At 49.0% G+C, this 7,217-nt stretch overlaps 1 long non-coding RNA gene across 1 annotated transcript in view; it reads left to right on the top strand.

Annotated features, from left to right (window-relative positions):
- Positions 1-2,558: 2,558 nt before the first annotated feature.
- The window catches only part of LOC141373962 (uncharacterized), a 30,424-nt gene continuing 25,765 nt past the window's right edge, over positions 2,559-7,217 (top strand). The window contains exon 1 of the long non-coding RNA XR_012380417.1: positions 2,559-2,639. This is a non-coding gene — a long non-coding RNA (uncharacterized lncRNA). The remainder of the gene's footprint in view (positions 2,640-7,217) is intronic.

Below are 7,217 nucleotides of genomic sequence, written 5' to 3' on the forward strand. Positions count from 1 at the left end.
AATAAACACAATAAGGTGGAGGGCAATAGAGGAGAGTGGATTTATGGTTTATGACATTCCTAAAATATCTTTATTTAATAATGAAAACTTCATTATCCGGGCTCGGGTTGAAGTGTTGCTATGGGCCCTCTGAGGATCCCAGCAAAGATCTTTCATCTTGACAGAAGTTCTAAATTACAACATTAGTGTTCTAACCGAGAGGCTGTTATTGCCTATTTGGTCTGTCCAGGGAAATGAGACACACGTTGCTGGAGAGTGGGTTATTGAAATCTAATAGCTTGGAATATTAAAAATGGGGGCTGGGTTGGGGGGAGGTCTCTCTCTCTCTCTCCCTATGAGCTGGGGATAAATTAAGTGATAAACCTGGGATGTTTACCAAAGTTTCATTGTTTTTCAGGGAAAAAAAGTAATTTATCTTTATTATGGCCAAAGCCATTATTACGTTTCACATCATTAAGAAACCAACATAAGGAGACCCCTAAAGCTAATTTTCAGACCAACTATATGAACCTATTACGCCTTTATTTTCATCCCTGGTATTTCTACTTCCCTTTCAGCTGTGCAGCCTGACCTCCAAAAAAGTGTTTGGTCTTTGGATATTTCAAAGACAATTAGGTCTAACTGGCTCACGGTGTTTGACTAATGGTCAGAACGGATAGCTCTCCAGATCACAGTTCAATTTCCACTCCTTCTGGCGGGGCTGGAAAAATGGCCTGGCTAGGCTGGGAGAATCAGAAGAGGCGCACATGGGCGAGCCAAGGGCTCTGGGCCCTTCTTTGCTTTGCCCCCTCGCCTCTTCCCCCCTTACCACGCCCCCCAACACAAACACACTCACTTTCATTTTCTGTCTCTAAGGCCGGTCTCCCAAAAGGGAGGGCAGCAATCCAAGAGTGGGCTTACCATGTGGTAGGCACTTGGTTTGGTGCTTTCGATGTATTGTCTCATTCAAGCCTTGTACCTACCTTCTGAGGTGTAACTCAGAGCTCAGCTTCTGGGTAAGGCAGCTGCAATAGAGAGATCAGGAAACGGAGCTAAGACCACATAGTTAATACCTTGCAGCCCTGGGCCTTGAATTCAAGCCTTTTCACTCAAAAGCCCAGACACGCTGCTCTTAACTGCTACAGTGGAGTGCCTCCCAGGCATGGGGTGCTAAAAGTTTCCTCTTGCCGTATTATCCCCATATTCCTGCCCCCATTCCATTAAGGCTTTCCTTAAGATGAACCCAATATTAAAACTCCCTTGCTTTAAGAAGGAGGTCAGATGCCCCTTTGTAAAATAGAAATGTATTCCCTGGGGATAGAGTGGCAAGTTTGTTGCCTAACTTTCATCAGTGATGATGTGTCATCTCTTTTGACTGGGTAATGCTACACAAGATTTGGTTCTGCTGGAGATACTAAATGAGAAATGACATTGCAAATGGCTTTTTGAGCCATGGTACCAGACAGGGCCATATCCTTACATGGGGGTTATTATTACAATGAGCTAGAAGGGTGTTCACCAGCATGTTAGTACTGAAAACTTCATTCATTGGCCGATGGCAGGGTCCTGAGGGGTTACAAAGTGGGCTGGTCAGTGTGGCTGGAGAGAGAGATGAAGGAAGGCCCTCGGCTCAGGGCATGGTTGGGGAGTGAGCCGGGGAGAGGCCCTGCAGGGGGTGCCCTGGGCAAACAACGGACAGGACAGTAGGCACTTGTGCGCATGCGTGTGTGTGTGTGTGTGTGTGTGTGTGTGTGTGTGTGTCCAATCGCGTATGCAGAATGGGCATGACTTGCGGAAACAAAGGGAATATAGAGGGTAAACTGAAGAAAGGTGGTGGCCTCTGACAAAAGGAAAAGCTAACACTGAGAACCAAACTTTTCCTTTTTCGTTCTTTATCATTTATTTAGGGCAGGGCCTACCCATCGAATTCAGTGCTTTCCCAACCTGGCCAAGTTTCCAAAAGCAGACTTAAGAACCTTTCGAGGCACTACTCAAGACTCTGATTTAGTAAGACTATGGCAGGGCCTGGCATTCATACTTTTTAAACATCTTTCTGGGCGATATCCACTGATGCTCAGGCTCAGGGCCTGTGCAATCGTACGGCTAGCACGCTCTTCCCTTACTCACCCTGTTTTCCTTTCCTCCCTCTGAAACTGCACAACTTTTGTTTGCTCTAAACTTCGTGTCCTTTTTATTTTTGTTAAAAAGATTATTTATTTATTTGAGAGAGAGAGAGAGAGAGAGAGAGAGAGTGTGCATGAGCCAGGGGGGAGGGGCTGAGGGGGAAGGGCAGCGGGGGAGTGAGAAGCAGGTTCCCCACTGAGCAGGGAGCCTGGTGACTTGGGGGAGGGCAGGAAGAGCTCGATCCCCAGACTCCAGGATCATGACCTGGGTCGAAGGCAGACACTATACTCACTGCCTACTCACCAGGTCTCCTGGTGCCTCTGTCCCCTCCTTGGTGTGCCTTTCCCACCTTGTCTGCTTTAGGCTCCTTTGTTATGCAATCTAGAGAGCTGTGTTCTCCTCCTCCAGAGCACTTAACTCAATTTGTAATTATATTCTTAGAAGGCGAGATTCCATAAACATGAAGTGAAGACTATATTTGTTTCACGGAACACCAATTCCTCTCCAGCACCTACAATAGACCAGAACATGGTTTGGTGAGTAACAATGTATGTAATTTTCATTGTTTGTTTTAGCTTGGGTTCTCTAGACATTAAGGACGACTGAGGAACTTAATAGCTCTTTATTAGGGAGTGCGTTCCAGTGGAAACAAGAGTTGGGATAAAAGAAAACGGAAACAGTGAAAGGAGGAAGGGCAAGCACCAGGAAGCCTTGCTGAACCAGCTACAGCTTTGTAGTGAGTGCCGCTGATAGTCTTTGCTAGGCTTTCTGAAAGGCCTTCCGTACTGTGTCTCTGGGGGGAGGAGAGGAGAGGACTTGTCTGCCTCCCATTGGTCAGAATTCAACCCAGAAGGCATGAACTGCCCTGCCCTTCTCACTGGTGTCTTGGTGGCAGGTCTACGTCGCAGGTGCTTTGGTGGCGGGTCTAGGTCGCAGGTGCTTTGGTGGCGGGTCTAGGTCGCAGGTGCTTTGGTGGTGGGTCTAGGTCACAGGTGCTTTGGTGGCGGGTCTAGGTCGAAGGTGCTTTGGTGGCGGGTCGCAGGTGCGGGCAGTCGCTGCTGCATAAAGAGCTTCTGAGTGTGCTGCAGTGGTGGTGGCAGCCACAGCAGTTGGGCTCCGTGACCCTTGGTGGCTACACTGGCTACAAAATGAGGCAAGGTGTGGACCTGGGTGAATAAATGGATTCATTCCACGTCCCAGCTGCAGGATGGTTGAGTCTACAAGTGAACTGTCCAGGGTCAAGATGGATGAGCAGATGAGGATGGTAACCACGTTGATGGTGATGGTGATGGTGCTGTTGAGGTCGTGACTAGGACAACCAATGCATCACGACCTCCATATGGGGCACGCAGAGAGCTTTATAGAGAATTCCACAAGCACAGAGATAATGTCTAAGTATCCACTGAGAGGGATTTAGAGCAAGAATTACTCATTCCCAGCATCACCATTCTAACTGGTCCTCATCACTTCCACCCTGATCATCCTAAGAGCTTCTTCAACTGGTCTCACCTCCTCCATCTCCTCTCCACTTCATCCTTCTACCTCTAGATCTTCCTAGAACACTGCTTTCACCATGTCAGTCCTTTGGTCCCTTTATCATATTATATCAACTTAAAAACCTCTACCTGTCTGTCAAGACCCTTCATCATAGATCCACACTCCCTAGTCAACTTGATTTTCCAGGATGTCCTTTTTAATGGGCTGGCTTCCTTGTTGTCTCACATACATGCTTTTGTTTGCTTTAAACTTCATGTCCTTTTTATTTTTGTTAAAAAGATTATTTATTTATTTGAGAGAGAGTGAGAGAGCGTGCATGAGCTGGGGTGGGGAGGGGCTGAGGGGGAGGGGTGGCGGGGGAGGGAGAAGCAGGTTCCCCACTGAGCAGGGAGACTGGTGACTTGGGGGGGGGCAGGAAGGGCTCGATCCCCGGACTCCAGGATCATGACCTGAGCTGAAGGCAGACACTATACTGACTGAGCCACTCAGGCACCCCCTTTAGGTCCTCTTTAAAAATGCCATTTCCTTTCTAGAGGGCAACAGGCTTTCTCCTGATCTCCACCCATTCAGATCATTTCTATCCCCCTCTCAAGTTTCATATCCACTGTACATCTTCTTGTTATGTGTTGAACTGTGTCCCTTCAAAAGATGTTCAAGTCTCAACCCCTAATAATTGTGAATGTAGTCTTATTTGGAAATGGATCTTTGCAGATGATCAAGTCGAGAGGAGATCATTAAAGCAGACCCTCATCCAGTAAGACTGGTGTTCTCATGAAAAGAGGAGATTGGGAGACAGACATGCACACAAGGAGAATGCCATGTAAACATGAAAGCAGGGATCAGGGCGATGCTTCTTGGAGCCAGGGAATGTCAAAGACTCCAGCAAACCACCAGAAGCTACAGGAGATGGTCCAGATTTCCTGGCCCTCAGAAGGAGCCAACCCTGCCCATACCTGGATCTGGGACTTCTGGCCTCCAGAACTGTGAGATAATACGTTTCTTTTTCTTTCTTTCTTAAGATTTTATTTATTTGTAAGAGAGAGAGAGCATGTGTGAGCACAACCAGGCAGGGGGCAGAGGGAGAGGAAGAAACAGACTCACTGCTGAGCAGGGAGCCAGATGCGGGGCTTGATCCCAGGACCCTGGGATCGTGACCTGAGCCGAAGGCAGACCCTTAACCAACTGAGCCACCCAGGCACCCCAAGACAATACATTTCTGTGGTTTAAGCCACCCAATTTCTGGTACTTTGTTAGAACAGCCCTAACAAACTAATACATTTTCTTAGACTTTTCTAGCCCTTGCGGCTTTTCTCATTCAACATCTGTAAAGCTTCCAGTCTTTGCCCACAACTTAGCATGTAAATAGTCTTGCTTGTATTGTGAACTTTGATTATGTCCATCACATGTCTCATTTCCCAGTTAAACTGCAAGATCTCCAAAACTAGGGACCCTGGCTGATACATATTTCCTAATCCAGAACTAGTGAATAGTCATTGCTCAGTAAATGTCTCTTCCTCTGTCAGGCTGGGCCATATGAGAGGTAAGCCTGTTCAATAATATGAAGTTCTTTTTTATCTTTAGTTACAGTATGTGAGGCCGGTGGATAAAGATTACTTGGGAAATCATGTTGCAAGTACTAACAGCCAGGGCCAAACTGAGCTGCTATCTTGGCTAACTACTTTAAGCAGGAGCCAAGGTATTTAGTTCAATTGGTGCCCAGAGGCTAGGGATACAGGTGGTTGCCTCCTGTTCTCCCAGATGAATACCTAAGGTTGAATGAAGGCTCCCTTGGCAGCTATTTGACTCATTCCCAAGCCACCTGCAAGACAATGCCAGGCATATTTCAAAGAGGCAGGAAAAGGATGAGTAATATTGTTGGGTTGCCCATTCTTCTCATCTAGAGGGCACCAAGACTTGCCTCATGGATGGGGCAGGTAGGCTGGGCTAGCCCAACATTCCTGGTCCCAGATTAGCACTATTCACAATAAGCATGTTGGGTTCTAGGCAGTCAAGAGGTACCTGTGTTTTAACCCTGAAAGTCTCTTATCTCTAGAGCCTGGAAAGGCCCCAGGAGGATTAATAATCTACTGGTAGGCCTCCTAAGACCTGATTTCTTGGAGCTAAAGACCTCCTATCTTCCAACATATTTTACATCAGGATACCTGGCCAAGGAATATGTGTCTACACCCAGGGATGGCCTCTTTTCTTGATGGGTTTTCGTGACTAGGTTTGTCATGAGAATACCCAGGTTATTAAGCAGGACATGGTAGCTACTGTCACTTTGCTAACCTCTTCCCAGGCTGGCTCAGATAACAGCCCACTTCTGAGGACACTGTCTGACCTCAAGAACCAGGCCAACTGGACCCTTGTTCCCATTCAAAGGAGGTCTGAGTGAAATGCACAGTGGTGGTGCTCCCAGAGCAGTGGCCTCTGCAGAGTGGGGGCTCCCTCAGCTTCCTTTCAGTTCAGGTCCTCCTTGTCCTTCATGTGCTTCTCTCCAACCTGCTTCAGGAGAAACACTTCCTTTTCTTTTTTTAGTTATGCCTCCTGAGCTCTGGTCCTGCCTTCTGAGGATTACGTAATGTGAGTTTCAAGCTGTCTGTAGAGCTAGGCTTCCTGGCCAGCTCAAGATGTTTGGCAGGGTGAGCTTCTGAGGTCCTGGGGAGGGGCACTCACCAGGTGGTTGTAAGTGACAAAGAGAATAATCCTCATGAGGACTGCCAGTGCTGCCTAAAACACATGGCGTGTCACACTGAAAATGACACGTGACTATCGCTGACATGGAGGTGAGCATTGAGCTTCCTCAGAGAGAAAAGAGGTGCCAGGCGGAGCAAGATAGTGGAGGAGTAGGAGACCTGGATTTCGTCTGGTCTCAGGAATTCAGCTGGATGGGGATCAAACTATTCTGAACACCTACGAGCTCAGCAGTAGATCAAAGAAAAGTATGGCAACAACTCTCTGAACAGAAAAGTGACCACTTTCTGGAAGGTAGGACGTGCGGAGAAGTGAATCCGAGGCAATATTCGGGAGGATAGACGGCGGGAGGGGGCCTCCGTCGGCCGCTACTGGCAAGTGCTAGAGCCGCGGAGCACAAAATCGGAACTTTTAGAAGTCGGCTCCGCTGAGGGACATCGCTCCAGTGGCTAAGCGGGGGGTGGAACCCTCACAGGACAGTGTGGTCTCAGGACCCCCGGGGTCACAGAAAGACCAGGGGTGCCTGAGTGCAGCAGAGCTCCCAGGTATCGGAGCGGGGAAGCCGGCTGCAGAGATGGAGCCGAGGCGTGGGCTCTGAGCTCGGGGTTGCCATTACCGTGATCCGCGGCACAGTCAGGCCACTGCTCCTGCAGCAGGGACCCAACAAGCGGCAGAGCCGGGGAGACTCCCCTCCTTCCCCTGGGAGGAGCGGTGCGGGAGCGCACGGCAGGGATCTGCTGGGTTTGGTGACTCCACACCGGGTCGGGTGCCAGAGATAGCAACGCTCGGTCACAGGCCGGGTGAGCACGGAGTGCAGCCGGAGACCGGGGACATGGAAGTGACTGACTGCTTTTCTCTGGGGGTGCACTGAGGAGTGGGGCCCCGAGTTCTCGGCTCCTCCAGGACGGAGACTGGAAGGCTGC

The sequence above is a fragment of the Callorhinus ursinus genome, unplaced genomic scaffold (assembly GCF_003265705.2).
Source record: "Callorhinus ursinus isolate GAN/ISIS: 27379988/994484 unplaced genomic scaffold, GSC_fseal_2.0 scaffold13, whole genome shotgun sequence".
NCBI lineage: Eukaryota > Metazoa > Chordata > Mammalia > Carnivora > Otariidae > Callorhinus > Callorhinus ursinus.